This window comes from Zonotrichia albicollis, chromosome 2 (genome assembly GCF_047830755.1).
Source record: "Zonotrichia albicollis isolate bZonAlb1 chromosome 2, bZonAlb1.hap1, whole genome shotgun sequence".
Lineage (NCBI taxonomy): Eukaryota > Metazoa > Chordata > Aves > Passeriformes > Passerellidae > Zonotrichia > Zonotrichia albicollis.
Genome location: NC_133820.1, coordinates 99,879,812 through 99,901,577, shown reverse-complemented (window position 1 = coordinate 99,901,577; position 21,766 = coordinate 99,879,812). Strand labels below are relative to the sequence as shown.

The following is a 21,766-nucleotide window of genomic DNA, read 5'->3' as shown; positions in this document are numbered from 1 at the left end:
CGGCCCCAGGGGTCTGGGGCAGCTCCGGGTGGGAGGCGGGTGGGAGATGTCCCTCCACCGCCTCAGGGGGTGTTTGCCAAACCGCAGGTCCGATGCCCAGATAGGTATCAGTGAGGCAGGGGGACACGGAGCACCCCGGAATGGGAGTGAGCAAGAATGGGCAGAAAACACAGCGGTGTGGTATGGAGGGAAGTGAGAAATGGGGAGTAATCCATGACTTCAGGGCACCTCTGAGAAAGAGGTTAGGGGGGTGACAGACATAAAACTGATGCCTCTGGATCACCCTTGTCATCTGCTGGGCATGTGAAAGCCCTTTTCTCCTCCAGTATGTCTCATCCATGGTGAGTTCTCAAAGCTAACCTGTGTCAAAATAAGCCCCTGATGTTGGTAACAATTGCCTTTGAAAAAGTTTAAAAGAGAAGAACAATACACATTTTTATTTGGGGCGGCGGCGGGGCTGGTGTTCTGGGGAGTTCTACTAGGCTCCAGGCTATCCCCAGTCCCAATTCTCAAGAGAAAAACTTTGTGTTTCATTTCACGTGAGAAATAAGAATGAGCTCGTTCCCATTTCAGAGGGTTTGCTGGGATGCCCCTTTCCCTCCTCCAGCATCTGCAACCAAGATCTAAACATCCCAGAAGCGCTGAGGGTGGTGCGCACCGCCCAAGGATAATTCCCAAATTCCTGCCCCCACACACGCACATCCCACTGAAAGCTGTTGCCTGCGAAGGTTCAATCCCGGGCCACCTAGTGGCACTTCACAGACATCAGTGCTACAGGTAGCTTCGGGATGTGAAGTCCCCGAAAAAGGCAGGAGATTGAGAAGTTGTTTCGGTTGCCCCGAAAGCGCTTTTTGGGACTGGCGGTGCCATCCTTTGGGGCGCGGAGCAAACGCTGGGAATCTCAGCAGGAGGAGCAGGGGTGCAAAGCCATGGAGCCCCCTGTCCCAAACCCTGGCCTGCCTTGGGTCCTCTGCTCCGGGCTGAATGCACTCCTGCTGCAGGATGAACAGAATCGTGCATCGTGCCTTGGGTGAACAGAAAACCCTCTCTCCTGTGTAAGGATGTACAGGGAATGTGTGAGGACCTTCGTGGGGCTCTGAGCCAAGGACTGGGGCGGGGGGAAAGGTTTTAGGGAAGGGGGAGCATGCCTGGTGCCCTATCCCTGCGGGCACTGCTGGGGGGAAGTGGAAGTCAGTGAAAAGGAAGTCCAGGCAGCCCCAGGGTATTTCCTAGAGTCATAAAGTGCTGTGGAATGGACATCGGAGTCTGGAAGTAGCCAGCTTGCATTAGTAAGTTCTGAAACATGTGAAGCAAAATTAAATTAATCATTCTGACTGCTATTTTTTGCATCATGTCATCATGCTTGACTAGTTCTTTTTTTCTTCCTCTTTCTTGAGAGGGAAACCCAAACCTGCAAAAATCATAATTCATTCCCCCTAAAATCAGCAGGCCCCCCCAAAAGGCAGATCTTTAAATTTCTTTTGTGTTTAACATTCTGTAGCTAGGAAGCTTTAAACACTGCAAATACTTGTTTTGCACGAGAAGATGCTAAGAATCTCACAAAGTCATTGTTTGCCAGAGCTACGAGTTAATAAGAACAACAAATGTCAGAGGTTTACAGTAAAATCATGGATATTCACAGTGTGAATACAGGTAACTTTTGAATTAGTTTCAGTCTTTTGAATTCATTTCAGTCTTCTCAAAGCCAAAGTTTTCTTTTTTCTTTTCTTTCCTTTGTGTGTTTCATTTTTATTGTCTCTGCAGAACATAACCCAAAATATCAAAAAGCCAACCAAGAATCTGGTTTTGAGGGCAAAATAAATAATATGTAGAGGCAAGGGTATGGCAAGAATGCAATGGTTGGACATATCAATCATTTCTATGGCAACAGAGGAGGATATAACAATGCTGTAGAACTGAGCAGAGGAGACTGGGCAAAAAGAGATCATTATTTTACACTACCAATATTTTCATTTACTCAGAGAGATAGAATCACAGAATGCAGAAAATCATATAGGAACTATCCCAAATTATTATTTATAATTCTACATTAACAGTTTACAGAAGTAAAAAATATATTGTATACAATGAGTGTGTCCCTGTTCTTCCAGGGAGTGTTTGTAAATCCATATGACTATAAACAAAGGATGTGTTTTGTGAGAGTGCATGTAATACCCTTGGAGTGTGTGACTGCATGTACAGACACAGTGACTGAATTTTAAATATCCACAGAGCATTTGCCTTTCTATACCTTTCAGATGAAAATCATAATTTTTAACACAAAGACTGATAATTTTGACATTTTTCTCATAAATGTATTTATTTCTTCTCCTTTTAGTCACCATAGGTGGGATTTAGCTTGCCTAAATTATAGTGCCTGAATGTGAGATACAGCTTAAACTCCAGTGGTAGACAAGGAAGACCAAGCCCATACAGCTGGTTGAACCTAGCAAGCTACTTTCTTCCTGAGGTTGGTCCCAGCATTTGGTCAGCCAAATTGGTCTCCAGACCCCATTAACTATATGGTCTTACGATCCTTCCTGCCTGTACCAAGAGCTTAGACACCTTGCTCTCAGGCAGACACTCAGGCTTTGGACACCTGGGGTGCAGTCCAGCTGCCTGCCCATTGATGTCTGACACCTTTTCAGACTCCCCTGGGCTGTTGTGAAATCCCTGGGGGCTGGTGCCAGACCTGTGTGAGACTGGTGGAGCATCAGCTCCCCACCGAGCGAGATAAGCAGCACCAAATGGCATTAGAGCTGAGGTGATTGGATCAAACCCTGCAGAGGCAGCAGCAGGCAAGGAGTCGGGTGTGAAGTCAAGGTGGAGAGTCCAGGGAGCGAATCTGGAACAGCAGGGATGGGGCAGAGGGCACAGGGACAACTACAGCATAGCTGGGGCCAGGGCTGGGCACCAGGGCCTGAGCTCACACACAGCCCCTGCCACGGGGGCACAGGGTACCTGTCTGGGGGTCCTGTGGGAGGCCAGCCAGGGCAACTACTCTAACACCCTAAAGTCAGGCTGAGATGAATCTGCACTTTGGATGTTCACAATGAAGATATCTGGATTTGAGCTTGTCACCCACACTTCCTTTTCAGTAGCTGAGAAGAAACAGGAAGTTGTAAAATCTATTCTGATGATCTGCTATCAAAAGAAAGAAAACACCTATAACTAACTCCCTGAAAACACCTATCTCTCCTCTGACCACAGAGGGAATCTCAGTGCAGATGGGACTGCTGTAAAATGGGTCAGAAGCACCCTACTAGATGTACCTCCAAGATCCAGAATGAGCACAGATTGGAGTGCTTATGTCATCAGAGATGAGATAAAATGTACACGGATGTAGCCCCACAATGTGGAGCCTTCCTATCCATTCACAGGCATTATCTCTATCATGATATTGGAGGTAATATCAACATTAGTTGTTTAGATTAAACACTGATGATGTCACAAAAATATTTATTGGCTGAGCCCTTAAAGGTTATTCTGATTCCTGTCTGGAGGACAGAGAAAGTACATACTACCCCTCACAGCTGTTCCCCATGGGTCTATCCTTGCTGTTGATTCTCTTTAGCCGTCTCTGCATGGCAAGAACATGTTGAAATATTATTATCTTTAATTTTAGAGCAGGGTCAGGCATGGAGCAAATACCAATTCGCACACAAAACCGAGATGTGTATTAGGGATGATAAGCAGTAGGTAGCTGTTCTTCAGCTCTTCCTCTGCAGGAGAGCACAGACCTCCTCCCATTGCCCAGACGGTTTCCACACCTGACCTTGTAAGAAGGCAATACAGCCCCGTATTCCTTTTCTCAAATAGGCAGTAATTAGTCTTGTACACAGTGGTAACTTTCATTATTCTGACATCTCCCTAACAGAAGTGGAAACAAAAACACGAGCTTCCAGAAGGTTGTCTCTTCTCTTGGAGAAAGCCAGACACAACTGTTTTGAATTAAGGTACAAAACAGCCTCCCACACAAGGCCAGGGAGATGGTGCTGGAAGTCTCTGCACACCTACGTAAAAACACATACTATAATACAGTGTAGATCATAGAATAACTCAGTTTGGAAAGGACCTGTCTGGATGCCTTCCATCCATCTGGGCCATCCGTTCACTGGAATGTGGCTCTCTCAGAACATGTTGCTCAGGGCCTTGGATGGCTGTGTTATCAGCATCTCTAAGGACAGGGGTTCCCAAATAAGAATCAACCCCCCCACCCCCCAATGAGGTTTGGTTTTCTTTTTATCTGATTGGGATTGCTTTTGTTGTAACCTCTGCCAACTGCCTCTTGATTTGATCTTGACCTTCATTGTAGCTTCTCACAGTATCCTTGGAGCCAAACTGCTGAAACAAATGAGCAGAGTGCATGGTGGGTGGAAAGCTGGCTGCATTAAAGCTGGCTGCATTGCTGAGCCTAAACACTTTTGGTCAGAGGCACAAAGTTCCACGGGCAGCTGGTTGCTCGTGGCCTCCCTCAGAGGTCAGTGCTGGGGCCCTTACTGCTTAACATCTTTGTAATGAGCATTGCTCTCCCCTTGTTCACAGTCTGCCACTGCAGAGAGGGCAGGCAGGGTGGGCAGGCAGGACTTGTCCTTGCTAAGCCCATGCTGGCTGTTCCCAGTTACCTGTCTGTTCCTCATGTGGCCAGTCACAGCTTCCAGGAGATCTGTTTGTAATCTTTCCAGGTTAGGCCAACCAGCCTGCAGTCCCTTGGATCCTTTCTCACACTTCAGAGGTGACATTTGCAAGGCCTCCTTGGAGGCCTTCTCCAATGACCACAGCCTTCCAAAGATGGCAGGGAGCCAGAGCTGTCTCTCTCAGCACCCTCGGATGCATCCTGAGTCCCACGGACTTCTGCCTGTCCTGCCTGTCTGCAGGCCACGTACATTTTACAGTATCAAAGCACAGCCACCTATAATTTGATGTTCCATAGCCAGTGCCAGGAAGTGCAATCTTTTAGCTGTGTTTTTCTAGATCACTATTCATGTGTTTGTAGTTTTGGCTGGGAGATTAAACAGGAAACCTTTCTGGTCTCCATACCACTGCCTCGCAACTGAAAGTGGCACTGTCTGCAGAGAGATACAAATCAAGCTTTTCTTTCCTAAAAGACTTGCAAACACCATCCACCCCACCTTTAGAAACTCTTAAAGGAAACTTTAAATCTTTCCTCATAAATGTCTCCAAAACCAACACAACACTCCCTGGAGAATCAGGAACTGGAAAGCAGGTCTGAAAGCTTTGCTGTTCTTTTCTTCCTTCACACTTTCTGCTACTGTAAATAACATACTTGTTGTACTGAATCCTGCTTCTTCCTCAGCAGCACAGGGTAGGATGTCTGCTGGCCGTAGTGGCTGCAGGGTGCTGAATGGATCCCTTCACAGCTGACCTATGGAAGCAGCTTTCCTACCTTTCTTCAGAAGGCAGACTTCTAAAAGAGGCCAGATGTTTCTCACGGGTGATGTTAGTTGAGATGGACGCTGCCTGGAATGCATGTTAAAAAGTGGCACAGGTCTCCAGAAGTGTGTGTCTGGCCCCTAGACCAGCCCTCCAACTAAACTGAGTCACCAGACAGAGCCTGCTAGAAATATTATATCTTTGGACATCATTAAACCAATCTGGAGGGAAGCAAAATTCTAATTCTTTCCTGAAAGCATCAAGCCATCAGTGCTAAAACCAAGATGTTAGCCTGACTACCTCAGATGATTTTGAAGACAATGCTGATTTCTTAGAAGCTGCAAATTTGCAAAAAGGTTTTGTGTGAAAATACGTTTTTTGTGCTAGCTATGTCCTTATGCCAACTCTCAGAACATTTCACTGTACACTAGAAGTTCTCTCTTTCACTGGCTTGCATATCACCATATTTAGTTAGAAAATAAATGCAAAAACTGTGGGTGCCTATATCTCCATAGGTTCAGCATGGTAGAGAAGACAGTAAGGAATCCAACCCCTTGCTCCCAACAAACATGTTGAGAAGTTGAATGCAGGGATTAGCCTAGATACTCCCTGCAACATTGATTGCATCAACGTCATGTTTGCATAGTTACTCCCAGTCCCAAAACAAACAGTAAGGAAATAGTGAATCAGACCACAGAGGTTTCCAGAAACCTGAGCAGACAGACTGACTGAGGTGCTTGTGCAATGAATAAAAGACTGTCACTTCTCCCCAGCCAAACTCACTCTGGAGTCATTTACTCAGTGTTGCATGAAGCACCTGCAGTTTCAACACCGGGACTTTTATTATTCTCCTGTGGGCTTGAAGTTAAAAAAATATTCTCTCATCTGAACAGTACATTCAAGGAGGGTTTTTGCTTCAGGACAGAGAATTCCACAATTAACTGAAACCTGTGCTTTCTCAGCTGAGCCATGTCTGCATTCTAATTCATTGTAGGTTAAACTCTGTAATCCTGATTTGGGTTGTCTGTTAGAAATAAATAGGAATTCCTCAGAGAAGGTATTGATAAAAGATGTAGGTCTAGAACCAGCTATACTAGACAGTGAAGTGTTTATTGAATTACAAGTATTATTGAATAATTATTATTGAATAACATGTATTTTGAGGTAAATTAAAATTGCTTTAAATCATAATAAGCAAAAAGATAAAAAGATATGTGTAAATATTAAAGCCAGAAACATAAGTATTTTTCTTTTAATGAAATTGCCTAAGATATCCTCAGTTTTACTTCATGGCTTTTAATCAGCTATTGTCAGAGGGCTATAATCTGTGCAGCCCCAGCTTTTTATTTACATATTTATTCTCTAGTGGATCAAACACAACAGATTCAGCAGCTCCCATTTTTCCACCAAAGTTAAGTTTAGAGAAAGCAAAAGCAACTGTAATCTGTACCTTTCAGGTATGAAACACTTCCTCTAAAATTAAAGAGAAAACAGAAAACAAACAAAAAGAACCCCCTTTATCTCTATGCCCAGATAAATCTATCTGTGAAGGTAACACGCGTAATGAGAGAGGAAAAGGTGCCAGTAGACAGGTGTGACCTGGCTTTCATTAGCCATATCTTTATCTAACTGGGTGGAGACACAAAAGAAACAAAATCTTTCCATTTAGCTGTGTCATTATGGGGTGAGGCACCCTGGCTTTGGTGCACTGAAACTCTGACAGTGGGTACAGTCATGCTCTCCCACTCCAGTTGCTACATCTCTTTCCCAGCCTCTCAAATGTCTCCACTTTCCCCAGATTTTCTCATCACTGGAAAGTGGTTATGCGTTCAAAAAGCACACGTGTCTATATCCTTCCAGCACCCCAGGTTTTTAGTGGTACCACAATTAATGGCTCCCATTTTTCCCCTTGTCCCATTTGGTCCTCTGAGATCTGGGCAGTTTGATTCAGCAGGGAGAATGCAGATCTCAGACAGGTACTTGCTACACCCACTGGCTGCAGAAGAATTTGCACCTGCACTACTAAATGATGATTTGCTCAAAGGAATTTAACAGGACAGCTGGTCACATACACAGCCCTGGCTGTGACAGAAAATATGTCCATTAATCGTTTCAGAAAGAGAAAATTTGAAAAAGAGCTTATTTCAGAAAGAGGGAATTTCAGAAAAGGAGCTTGTAGCTCTTTTCAAGGAGCAAATAAAACATTTAGGTGCACTGCAAGTAAAACCACATAATTTCATTAACTGCAACTTCTTAGATAGCATAATGGTTTTTCTATTGGTGATTAGAAGCTATTCTGCAAATGCTTCATTAATTTAGCATACTTTACCTGCAGAAATGCAAAGAAAGAAAGACAATGGTCTGCAAGTCACCAGTTGTCAGGAGGAAAGCTTTAGTCCTGCAGCCAAAAAGCATGTTGCTTACTGCTCAACATGAGCTGAGAGTCAAATCCAATAGCTTGCAGACATCACATATTTCATAAACATCAAATAAAATATCTCACAAAGAAAACATAGTTTGAATATTGTTTCAAAAGATTTGGATAATACTTTTAAAAATGTTTCTATTCAAAGACAACTAGGAGTTTTCAGTATTTCACTAGTTCAAATGGGTCAGGTCCAGCGTAATTTCTCTATTTCTTCCAAAAGAGTACAAAAATTCTAACACAATATGCTGTAGCTGGAAGCAGCACAAAGGACGTAAGGCTTCACTGTGCTATCCAGGGATTAGAACTGGTAAGAGTATTTCACTAGCCTGGTTTTCTAACAGAGTCACAGAGCAGAAATAAGAGAGGCACTTATTGCATGGAGGTTCTGCCTCTCTGAGTAAGGGTTTGCTCTGAGGAGTAATTTGTGGTGTCAGGGTGAGACACAGAGGGACATCCATCCCTTACCTGGGTGAGTGCTGGCAGGATCTAAGCCTGGTGCAGCTACTACAACACAGCCTGGCTCAGTACCAACAGCTCAGGACACCTTTCTGTGCTGTTGGTGGTATGGTACACAGCTGGGTATACCTATACCTGTGGTGGTTTCTTGACACAGCTTTCTTCCTACAGCTCCCTTAGTGCACCCAGCCTGCTGCAAATGAGTTTTTATGAATCACTTCCTGAAGCTTTCAGGTGTCACAGAAGGGTCACAGTCACAGAAAACAGGAACCATATAACTCACATCACTTTACCTTCACCAGCCCAACAGAGCTGAGAGCCATCCCAAATCCTCCTGCATTGCACAGTCCTCACAGAGCCTGGGGCAAGATGGGCAAAGTGGAGAGGAGTACTCAGGACACAGCTTGTTGCCTGTGTTTGTGTCTAAGCTGCCCACTGCAGTGAGAGCTCCTGCACTGACTTTAATGGCACTTTTACATGACTCTGTAGGAGATGTGGGCTAACTGTAAACCCCAGATTACAGCTCTGCAGGGCAGCCTCTCATATCTCCCCCTCCCACCCCATCCCCCCCCAAGAATCTCCCCATATAGCTAATAGTAAGGCTTCTTACCACTAATGGTATCTGGGCAGCTGCAGCCTAAAGCTAACCCTCTGCTGGCACTCAGGAGGGATTTTCAATAACCTGGAACACAGCTTGATTTTTCTATGTATAAATACTGGATGCAGCAATGTGATTAATGGCATTGTCTCCTGTCATGAGACAGGGAAGTTTGATCCAGAGCCAGTGCTGGGAGGCAAGGGGAGATGAAGATTAGGCAAGGATAAGGATGATTATGGCTCCTTTTCCCCTGAGCTTGCAGGTCTCACCTTGCACCACTCAGGTCTCAGGTCTTTTTTTAGGCTTTGCAAGTCATGTTAGTCCAGCCCAGTGTTTGTGGTCAGAGGTGGTGGTACAAGAGATATTACAGAGAGGCACTACAGAGAAAAACCTTCAGGAAATCTCAGTCTCAAGGAAATTGTTTCAGAAACTTTTGATGACCTTTTTTTAACATAGATCAGGCTGCCCACATCTGATCCCACAGAAGAGAAAGAGCATGTCACAGCAATTGCCTTGAGACAGAGTGTCACACAAGGACTGTCCTTCCCAGACTGGCAATGTGGCATGCCCTCTGGTGAGAAACTGGTGGAATAAAACAGAAAAATCCCCAGATTTTGTAGCCATCCAGGATTCACCAGCCCACTGTTAGAAGCACTGATATTTTTCCCATTTGGTGGAAGATTGAAGACCAGGCTCTATCTAAGCCCTTCAGCTGAGCTTGCATGGTAGGAGGCTATTTCAGATGTTTATGTGGCTCCCTCCCTGGGACTCTGCATCTCCTTGCTCACTGATCTTTCCCACAGGATCTGCTGAGCCTGGCTTCTCTGCTGCCAGGTTCTCCACTTTCTGTGTAGAAAGTTGTCATGTTTCCTTTGCCACAGTCAAGTCTTCCTCTGTTACAAACAACTCCTTTATGTGTCTGCCATGCCAGGAAAATGGCTCCCAGTCCCAGAAATGGCTGGGCTTGGCCTAAAGCTTCTTCTTTGGGCACACTGCTTACTGGTAGTGTAGGGGAAGCTGGAATACAACATGATAAAACTTGTTTGCCAGAGTTGCCAAAGGTGAGTCTGTTTTGCTTCCTTGTTTGCAGCACCTTGACAAGGTCAGGTGGAAGCATCTGGCAATGAGTGACTCACTCAAGGCTGCCTTGTGAGTCAGCACTGCAGGCTGGCAGGGCTCAGGAATGCTGATGGCTGGCTCTCCTGCTTTCCCTGTGGTTGCCCTAGCAAAGTTCTCATCAGTGAGTACAGAATGGAAATATCTCCCATAATGAGGATTTCCCACTGCAATTCTTGGCAAAGCTGAATTGCTGCAGATTTACGAGCTTCCATTCAGATATTCTCTAATTCCTCTTTTGAAATTCCATTACCTCCATCTGTGTTGCCTTTTGCATCTATCAGCCATTTTTACTTGATGGGCTGTTTTTGTGTTTGTTTTGTTTCTTGCAAACTCTGATAGAATTTCGCCAGCTGAATTTTGTAGACTCCTTCATTATTCACATCTTGTGTGCAAACAAATGCAGCTTGTACAAGGAAAAGATACAAATCAGCATAATTTTGTTTTTCTAAGAAAGCAGAGAAGTTCTGAGTTCTACCCAAATCAAAGTGGTTTCATTGCTAAAAGAAGTATTAGCTTACAAAGATGACAGTACTACAGCAAAAGCATTCAGAAACATTGCCCAGAGATTTTCTTCCAGCCCCAGAACTGACTATTTTGCAGCTTTCCTTTCAATGGTGTTCGGTGGCTGTGGGTCAAATTCAGTGAGATGTTGAAGAGTGGCCAAATTTAAACCTTAAATTTTTTCCCCCATAATTAAGGGGAGGGAGTCTTTGCTCACAGGTTAGCAGGGCTTGTTGACAGAGCTTTAAACCAGACTTGAAGGGAGAGTGGGATAATGCCAGGCTTGCCTGTGACAAGCTGTGAGATGACACACCAAGGTTAGAGGGACAGAGTGCTAGCAAGGGCCCTCAGCCAACTGCTCTGAGAGAGTCCCACACCTGGGTCATGGCAATCCCTGGGATCAGTGCAGCCTGCGGGGAGAAGAGCTTGAGAGCAACCCTGCAGAGCAGGACTCTGGGTCCTGCTGGGTGAGAGGCTGGAATTGATTTGGCAGTGAGCACCCACAGCCCAGAAAGCCAAACGTGTCCTGGGCTGCATCCAGAGCAGCGTGGGCAGCAGGGCCAGGGAGGGGATTCTGCTCCTCTGCTCTGCTCTGGTGAGAGCCCACCAGGAATGCTGCATCCAGCTCTGGGGTGCCCAGCACAGGGAGGACGTGGACCTGTAGGAATAGGTCCAAAGGAGGGCCACCAAGATGATCAGAGGGCTGGAGCACCTCTCTTAAGAAGAAATTATGAGAGAGTTGGGGTTGTGCTGCCTGGAGAAGAGAAAGCTTCAGTGAGACCTTATTACAGCCTTTCAGTACTTAAAGAGGGCCTACACAGGCCCTGCACAGACAAGGATTAGAAAGATGGGGACAAATCTTTTAGGATTGTTGCACAGGACAAGAGGTCAAGACCTTAAACTAAAATGGGATATATTTAGACTAGATTTAAGGAAGAAGAAATTTTTTACAATTAAGGTGCTGAAACATTGGAACAGGTTGCTCAGAGAGGAAGCAGAAGCTCTATCATTGGAAATATTCAAGGTCAAGTTGGATGGGGCTTTGGGCAACCTGATCTGGTTGAAGATGCCCTGTCTCATTGCAGGGGGGTTAGACTAGACGACCTTTAAAGGTCTCTTCCATCTTAAACTATTCTGTGATTCTACAATTCTGTTGGTACTCCTGAAGGCCTCTATGTTCCCTCCAGAGTGATCAAAGACAGTTTGCAGAGGGCCAGTGGGTAATAATTTTGTCTTTACAGATCATGTGGTATGGGCAAGATGGATGAATAAGTGTGTAGGCAGACATCCTCACAAAGGAGCACCATCCAGGACCATTCTCAGCCTGTTGGGCTAGAAGAGATGGAGTTTAGTCCATGCCTGTTGTATTCAACCACCTTAACTTCTTAAGCACTGGGAAGAGGGCCTTGATTGTGCTAGCTGCTAAATCGCTTGGAATAGCATTAGTCACCATGGGCCAAACCCTCGGGCCAGTCCCTTTCAGCAAATGAGGTGTGTTGACCACCAGGGGCCAGCAGCTGGGAGACTCCCTGTCACTAATTAATTGATACAGGAGGAGGGGAAATTCCACTAAACAGTAGTCTCAGTTATGCACTAGCATGTACTCAGGGCTTGGGCTTATACTCATCCCTTCCTTAGAGGTTAGTGCCTTCTCCTCCGCACCAGCTCAATTGCTTGCACCATTTGAGGACTAAACTGGATCATTTCTCTGAGAGCACTGATCACAATGAGCACATGTGATAGCACACCCAAAAGGGCAGTGACCTGAAGTGTGATGGTGCAGGTGAGGGTTGAAGCAGAGGGGTAAATTTCACAGGGTCAGTCAAATATTGTACTTTTCTTAAAAAAAAATCTTTATTTAGTTACTGCCTCTTTTCAGAACATGAAAGATTTGGACCATTCATCTGGCAAGTTACATATTTGTTTGTTTATGAGAGATGCTGACATCTAGAATAAAAGAAAAAAAATTCTGTGGTCACTTTTGAATTACAGTTGTCTGGTAATATGACTTTTCTGAAGATTTTTTGTCATCAAATTTTAAATTGTACAAATATTCTTGGTCATTTTAGATTATGTGAATTTTTTTACTTTGGATTGTGTCAACTTTAAACCCCCTTGACAAAGAATATACTTTTTTTTTTTTTTTTTCAGTTCACAGCAGAAAATTCTGATCACAAAAGTCCCATTCCAGAATCTTTTAGCCAGATTTACCCAGGAATTGTAAAAGGGGATTTCTTTCAAAGCAGAGCAAATGTAATAGAGTTCTTGTCATGTGTTCTTACAGAAAATGTTATTTATGATAACTGCCTGGAAAAACAATGTCATTTAATGGTTGTGGGAGTCAGCCTGTTTCCCATTTTACAGGCTTTTGCCAGCTCTTGTCTACACCAAAGCAACGTCAGGCACATGAGTGAGAAGTCATGAGCTCCCAGGAAATTCCAGCAAGTGCAGAAGGCTGCAATATTTCATCTCTCCTGCACAGACAAGGACTAGTACCCTCTGAGTGTTTTCCTACGGGGCTGACTCCAGCCAAGCCTGTTGTCTCCAAAGCACTCAGTAGCCTGGGTCCCAAACTCATCTGAAGTTCCTGTGTGATGCCCAGCTTTGCTCCTCACTTGGCAGAGAACTTCCCATAATGGCATATCCCATCTTAGGAGCAATGAGCTCCCCTGGAAACTATGAACATTACAAGCCTGCTTCTTTTGTGCCAAGTGCAAGACCTCTGCTTTAAGCCTCACTTTTTTCTACTTTTTTTTTCATGGCTGTCAATAAAACACACTACCTGTAACACTAAGGTGTGGTGACAAAGCCTTTTCCATGTATTCCTGCATATGTCAATGCATATTACCAAAAGACACCAGCAAAGGTAACCACTTACGCTCTGAAAATTGTTTAGCACAGCAAGGATAAACCATTCAGGAATGTTAAGAGAGTTTTAGATTGTTACCTAAAAGGGAAGTGTTCTTTTCTCTATTATTTTAAAACTCTGAGCATCTGGCCTAGTCCTATAGAGATTCACAAAATACATCTTCATATTAACCCTACTATTAAAGGGGAATGAGCAGTTCTGATAATTGATCATAGAATCATCAGGGCCTTGTGTTTGTTGAATTAATTTCCCCTACTCAAAGCTGTAGAATCATGTAGGTTCTGTTCTGTAGGTGGATGGGCTTTCATTATTGTAGCACAGGAACACAGGTCAGCAAAGCTTTTTATCAAAAAAAAAAAAATAGATCCTGCTCCTTGATTTTATGTTTGTACTGTATATTTTTCCTCCAGGTCTCAGAAGACAAGCATTGACTGGAGCCACAGATATAGCAGAAGACACTGTTCCTAGGATGGGGATTCCTCTGCACCAGTTACTTTAATCAGCCAGTTTGAGCTAGAGATATACATCTATATATGCATAGGTAAGGGACAAGCAGAGCAAAAAAGTCATAAATCTTAACATTTCAAGAACTCCATTTTGCTTTGAGCAAGCAAAATGACAGCCAAGAGACATTCCCTTCAAATAATATTTGAGCAATGACCACCATGCAGAAAGATGAACTTCATAATTACAAAGATAAACAGTGATATAAAAGGCAGAGAGGAATGTGCAGAAGAGCAACAGAAATGCTTTTTTCCAGAGGTAGTTCTGTCCTCAAATTGTTATGCTCTCAGCTGTACAACCTGTGTTTCACAACATGTAATGTTTCATGACCAAAAGGGGATAAATTTTATTCAGATCCCTTCCACACCTACATTGAAAAGGAAGTAAACATTGTGCCATCATTAAGCAGCTTAGTAAAGCTTGGGTTCTGTGGATGAAGAAGGATTGGCAGGAGATGTCATTACATGTCAGGCTCAAGTCTGTCAGTCTTACACCACGATTGCTGTACCGGGCCAATCTCCTCTGGCACAGCAGGGGTTACCAGACTTCTCCTCTACTTAACACAAAAACAGCCTAAGACTAAAGAAACCAGTTGAGGAATAAATGCCCTGGCAGAAAGATACTGAAGGTCAAATTCTGAGCCTAGTCTATAGCTCTATTGTATTTGGATATCAAAGCAGATAGCTGAAGTATGCATGAGTGTGTGCATTCATTCACTAATAAGGGGTTACTGTGGTACATTTTCTCATGATCCCTTTTTTCTCCTCAACTCAGTATTTTCACCCATGGTGAGGTCCCCAGAAAGGTTACTGCCGTGGAATGAATAAAGTTGCACTTAGATAATGATGACCAGGGTTTTCAAAGAACTCAGATTCTGTATGGGCTCATACATGGAACAATCCAAATTTTGCTGAGACCTCTCTCAGAAGTACTGGCTAAACCCAGCCTCTAAGAGTTGCTGTATACCAAGGAAAGGAGAACTACAAGGGCCTGATGAAAAGCCCATGGCAAGTCCCAGTTGATTCAGAATATCAGAAGGTAGTGTAAGCCCTGTGACTAAAAGCTGCATTGCATTGGCTCTGCAGGGCGAGTGGCAGCACCACCGATGTGGCAAACACGGAAACTGGCACAGCCTGGGCACTGTGTCCCCCCTGCTTCACAGGCACTTGGGCCATTGCTTCTGGAGAAATGCACAAGTAGGTTGTTCTTCTCCAAGCTACACAGCTTGTGGTTAAACCACACTAAGCTGAAAATGTAAAAACCTCTCAAGGCTGCAAAATGCACTGTTTCACTGTCACATGTAGAATTAGGAACAATATTTATGAGGGCTGAATAGAAAAAAATCGGGTGTTGTGTGTGCTGATTATTTCTGTACTTCAACAGAAGTTCCCAGGTCCTTATGCTTCAGGCATTTCTGCTAGAGCTGAGAGCAAGTCTTCTAGATCTGTGTCAAGCTGCAGAAGCTACTTTAAGAGCTCAAGCAGATTTTCCTGGTTTTAACCAAACCTGGATATTGTGCCTAATAGACAACATCACCTCTCTATTTACCCAGGTATTTTTAATTTATTAGAAGCAGTCACTACGTTATTAGGTGCTTTATAATTAAAACAGGCAAAAGAACAGGATTAACTGGCAGAACATGAGCAACTACCTACCCAACAAAAACAAACAGGACAAAATACCACATTTAATAATAATACTAATAATGAAAATTACTTTGGGTTTAACATGCACATCTTACTTCCCAACCTTTTATCAAAGGGTTAAGGGTTTTTAGCATGTGTTAATAGTTAACACATTTGGTTTCAGAAAACTGAAAAAACTTTGCCATACACATGCACAAATTGTCTTAATTTATTTCAACCTAGCAGACAGTGAATGCTGTCATTAATATGTTCATCCATCCCTTATTTGAGGTTCTTCCTAAATCCTTTGACTCCTCCCTGAAGGTGATAATTCACTCTTTAAGAGTTATGTCTTATTGCATTCATTTTTGCAGCAGCAAGAAGAAAACTGAATCAATCAAACCTGCACAGAGTAACATTAAGCACTCTAACTCTTTATAAACCTCATTTTTGAAGTAGAATTTGGCCCAAAGAAAGCTAGCATTTCAATAAAAATTAATCACAACATTTAAAAGAAACCACTTTTTTTTGTATAGTTCTAAAACTATGCTCAATTGCTCACCTGAAATAAGAACTGTAGATACTGCTTTGTGCTTTGCCTGTTAAAATACGACATTGCTCTGGCCATTGCTTGTACTCCTTTAACCCACTATAGGAGGTGATATACAGGGAATAACACTATAAAACTTTGTCAAAGGCATCTGGTGTGTTTAAATGCAGTGTTTCAATGTTTTGACTGACCATGGGTAGCCTGTTGTTAATAGGATTTGCTCAGGAGAACCCTTACTGGAGGTACTTGTTAATTCCCAGCCAGGCTTCAGCAGCTAGTGTGAAAGGAGGTTTCATCTTGATATGATTTTCTTGCATTCACCTGCTTAACTAACCAGGAACTGTTCATGAGGGAGGGCAGCTGAAGGAAGCCACAAGATAAAATAGGACAGAGAGGGGGAAGAAGTAATTTGGATGGCAAGGCGTGTTGAGGGTTTCAGAGATGGAAGATTCTTTCAGAAAAAGTGGGTTGAATATGCCCCTTTACCAAGGCCTCCAATTAAAATTGAAATGAAAGAACCTATGAAAGTGAGCCAAAGATCAGAGAAGAAAGACTTGTGAATATTGACCCCAGCAGAGAAGCAGGGGCTCACCTGCAAGGTCCTCAGTGGTCCCTGAGATGTTCAGCTGCTGGAGTGCCATGGTCCTGGCTCCTGGCCCTCTGTGCCTCCCCACCCAGAGAGGGAAAAACAAGAGGTGCAGACGCATCCCTTCCAGCTCTCGTGCCAGCAGAGAGACAGGTCATGGCTGGAGCTCCTTCCATTGAGCATTTCCACATGGGTAAAGAGTAACTGTATGGAAAACAGCATTTAGCATTTAGTTATGAGAAACAGATATTGCACAGGCAAGTAATGCCACAGGAAGGGAGGCATTACATACTATTTATGGGGTTTTTCTTGCTCACTACATTTCTACACTGACTGTAGCTATAGCTGTGACAGTAACCTCCCATTAAGATGCAAGCTCTAGAAAAATGTTCTGTACTTTCCAAAATTTGTAAAGAAATGACTGTGCGTAGCTTTGCACAATACTTATTGTATTTTTGCAATTCATGCAGAGATTTCTTAACTAATTGCGTCCTTAGGTACACTAATGCCTATAAATGATGTGAGTGATAAAATAATTCCAGGGTAACTTCTACAAACAAAATGTTTGACATCTGTTTTGTAGCTAAGAAAATTGGAAAAAGACAAGATGACAGCTGCAGAAGCAAAAAAAAGTATGTCATAAAATTGTCTGATATTCATATAGATCACTTGACTGTGATGGCAAATTAAATCATGCTGTTTTCCAAGATTCACTCATAGTCAAAACTGTATATCTTCTTAAACAAAAGCTTTGTGCATTCCTAACAATATGTTAGCATCTCTTTCAATTATGAAAACTACTAAAGATTTGATTCAAAGATATTTTTCCCTGTGGCCATTAAGGCTTCAAATTATGGAAAACATTTCTGATTCTAACTTATTGTTGCACAGTTGAAAGGGGAATAATCCATTGTCTTCTTGATTATTTTCAAGACAATGGTGAAAATACATTATAAATATCTGAAAAAAATTGGCAAATTGCAGAAACATCACAGAATCTTGTTAAATATTGTTTCTGTCAAGAATCAGATTAAAGGGAAAACTAATTAAATGTACTATAGGTTAATTATATTTTTAGTTTTTTTAATTTTAAACAGTTATAAAAATGTTATTAAAAATAATCCAAGGATATATTGAAAATATTAAAACAGATAAGAAAACTTTGTGATTTCTGAGGGCAACTAGGATGGCATATGAGAGAAAAATATCCAAGGTACATTCTCTAAAATGCCTCTTAAATGCCTCTTGAAACTAAATTTTGGTCTAAATTTTCCCCAGTGATTCTATCTTCCCTAATGTTTGCACTACCACTGGCTGCAGTAGCAATGAGGTTGCCAGACTGGAGTCACTGTTTATTAAAATTGGTTCCACGTTTAACATTCAGCACAAATGTCAGTCAAAAGTAAAGGGCAAAACCCTTCTCCATACTCTGAAGTGCTCTCCATACTCTCTGTGCTTTTCAGGTAGACTCCTGCTTAGTAACTAAGCAACCACATCCTCCATCTCTAACTCACACATTTTGATCCTACCAGAGGATTTGCTTTGGCAAAGTTTACATTGAATCAATTGTAGATCTGCAGTTCAAGACTGAAATGTGCTTGTTATAAAATCATGAATTAAATACTTCAGAGAATAACTGGAGGTCTGCAGATCATCCAATTTATGAATATTGTAATCCACATTGATATTTTCAGTTGGGAATGTATATTCTACAATAAATCAATAAAAGTGAATTTAAGCCCCATATATCTTTTGGCCTATATTGATACCATTTTTTTAAATTAACAAGTTGAGTGTGAATGCTTATTGTCCCACTGACTATAATATTGCCTAGGTGTGCTTTGCTTTATCCTCAAGGATCGTAATATTTAGTTTGAATAAATAATCAAAACAAAGCCAATAGAAAATTCTGAACCTCCTTTTGGAAGTGCAACATTTGAATGAAATGTCTGCCTCCCATGAGTAAGTCACATGGACATTCTCACAGAGAAGTATTCTGCTAGTAACGCTCACATGATGGCATATTCATAGAAAACAAACATAAAAGGATTTCAGCCACAGTTCAATGGAAGTTCCCTTTCGAATGCAAATGGATATTTAGGATATGTGCTCAGTCTGCTCTAGTCTTTGCTCATGCAAAACTCCAACATTATCAACCAGAGGGCCCTGTTACAAATAGCACACAGTTGAAATAAGAAGCTTGCAGAGGTGGAAATGTTTTATGTAAGCCGTCTGAGGAGCACTTAGCAGTAAGGAAAGTATTTGTAAGGGTGAGAAATGATGGAGTAGTTCAAGACGAGGATCACAAATTAGGACCATGAATGAAGGATGTTGATGGGTCCAGAGCCCCTCTATGGCTGGTCACAATCCAATCATCCCAGAGCTCCTCCGTGTCAGTGCAAAGGGGCCAGAGCTCACAAGTTCCTCAAAGGGGAATTTCAAATCCAGTTTTTCACAAAGGTTGATTTTGTAATTTATTCAAATGAAAACAGAGAATATCAATTGGTATAGCAGACATCTTGTCGTCCTAAACCATATCAGTCTAATCTAACTAGCTAAATTGAGGAAAAGAAACACTCTCTCATTTTACCAGAGCAATTGTTTCCAACGTTTATCAGCCATGTGTTTGCTGCTAGCTTCAGATCCAGCACAATCTGTGTGGGCATGCAGTATCTGTATCTAGACTAGCTGTATGAACTGGCCCAAGTGAAAGATTTCTCTTTATAAAGTTTGCCTTGGCTGAGTCTGTACTCTGCTACAGCCAGAGCAACACTACTGCCAGCAACATAAATTAACCTTCTACTTATTTGAACAAAAGCCAAGCATAGACAAGTCACAAATGCTTCAGATGCAATTAAAAAAAAGACCATGCAGCCATCATGGAATCAATGAGGTGGTCAAGGATGTCTGGAGGTTATCTAATTCACCTCCTTGATCAAAGAGGGGTCCTGGTGGATCTGAACTGTTCAGATGGGTCTTGGTACTTCAGGTTTCACTGTTCCTACAGTGGTTAGGCTCATTAAGTCTGTTAGAGTGTTTTTTCTCTCTCTTGAATTTATTGGTAACCTGAGACAAAATGTTATATGAAAATGTCAGTTATGTAACTATAAGTAAGGCATAAATCACACTATCTCCTACTATGTTTTCTAGTATGAAGGATAAAACAAGATTTATAAAAGAATGATAGGAATACAGAACTGTATGCAGTTTTAATCATATCACCCCTGACACTACATGCATATAATGTTTCTCTGATGTACCATTTCGCCTAAGATATTCAAAAGGTGAGAAGACAAAACTACATCAATTGTGCAAAATATGCTTTACCCTCTAAAATTACTGAGGCAGGATTTCTATTTGTTACAATAAAATTGCATTTCAGAGGAGTTAACTGTTAACTACATTGTCATTTAATTATGTCAAACACTAATGCTGAATCTTTCAACAAGTACTTTCAAGAAAATTATTGGTTAATGTAGCTATTTAAGTGAAACATTTTCACCTTTTGTTTTAATTAAGAAGAAAGAAAGAAAGAACCTCTTTTCACAGTAACGTCTGTATTTCTTTTTGTGGAGGAGGGTGATGTTTTTCTCTCTTTTCAAAACTTTTGTGGTTGGACTTTACTGTGAATACATTTGAAAGCTGCCCTTAATGCCATTCCTTACTTCAGAACTAATTGCTTCATTGTGTAAACATTCCTGACACACAAATAAAATCAAGGGTCTTTTGCATGTCATCTGCAAACCAGGCACAGGAGCTAATGGAAGAGCTGCTGTTTCTAGCCTCGGAGATAGATGGGCCTTTTTTGCGTGACTCACCACTGCTTTTATTGTAGAGAATTTTTTTCTGTTCAAATTACTCTAACATGCAAACCTAGCATCACTATTTCAGAGTTTATAGCACAGCTGTTTATAATAGATTGTCCTATTAAACAGAAAGTTAACTCCAGTATGCATCCAAAATGTAGAAAACAAAACAAAACCACAAAAATAATGTATCAGGGAAGCATCATAAAATGATATCTCTACTTGGAGGAGCAAGCACCACATCTGCCAAGCAGAAATGAAGCAGTTGCTTTCTCCTGCAAGCATTACCTCAGCCTCTTCTGGACAGATAGGCTTTTATCCATATCTCCATCTTCATGAGTCACTGTATAAACTGTTTGGCTGCCCTAAGCTGGACTCAAGAGCGAGAAATACAAAGAGCAGGTGTCAGCACACAGCGGGAAGCCAGTGCTCAGCTCCACAGTCACCTTCCTGGAGGCACTGCCCCACCAGGAGGGCAGCGACCAGCAGGATCCTTGGCAAGTGCCACACCAGAGCCTCTCCTGACCAGAGGGACACAGCTCCTCAGACAGACCCTGCCACCAGGCGTGGCTGGACCAAAAGCAGTCAAGGAATTCATGGTTTACCTCGGTTAAAAGCAGGTCAGTAGATGGCACTGCCCTGGGCAGCACCTGGAATTAACGACGTGGCAACAGGCAGTTAAGTGTTTCAGCTACTGTGTGGAGGAGATTTTCACCCAGCCTCTCCACCAGACACTCCAAAACCAGGTGATCTGAGGTGATCTGAGGTGAGTGAAGGACTGAGTGATTGTCAGTGATTGTCTCCCATCTCAAGTCACCAGGCCTTAAGTATTTCTAATGGTTTCACATCTTTCAAGAGATCTTAGTCATGCAATGATTGCATTGTTTGAATCAGTTTATTCTAGTCATGACAGGACATATCCCAATTTACATATTATTTTGTGTTCCCAGCTCTCTCATTAATGCTTAATGCCTCAATTCAGCCATCAATCCCCACTCAGCAGAACGATTCAGCTAAGTACATATTTAAATTTAAGCACATTCTTAAATGCTTTGCTGAAATGAAGCAGTCTTACAAACATGCTGACATGCTTTGCTGAATTGGATTTTCATACATACAAGAATTCACATGCTGTAGGCACCTGGGAGAGGAGCCTTCCTCTTCCTCATGTGCATTCATGTCCCAGTGCCTGGCTTGTGAAGGACACAGCATTCTGTAATGTTAAAGCATTGGGTTTGTTTGATTCTTTCAAGCGATCTATTTCAAACTAAAGTTTAAAAGGTAACTATGATTGAAGATCTCTGCTCATAGTAAACTGGTCACATTTAGG

At 42.4% G+C, this 21,766-nt stretch overlaps 1 protein-coding gene across 6 annotated transcripts in view; it reads left to right on the top strand.

Moving 5' to 3' along the window:
- The window catches only part of LOC113459197 (uncharacterized), a 32,223-nt gene extending 15,959 nt beyond the window's left edge, over positions 1 to 16,264 (top strand). For 3 of the 6 annotated variants that reach the window (XR_012579120.1, XR_012579119.1, XM_026792993.2), the window contains one exon: positions 13,776 to 16,264. The gene's annotated coding sequence lies outside the window, so the exon portion shown is untranslated. Of the gene's footprint in view, positions 1 to 12,860; positions 13,751 to 13,775 lie in introns of those variants that run through there. The other 3 variants (XR_012579121.1, XR_012579118.1, XM_026792995.2) reach the window with 2 other exon arrangements.
- Positions 16,265 to 21,766: the final 5,502 nt, after the last annotated feature.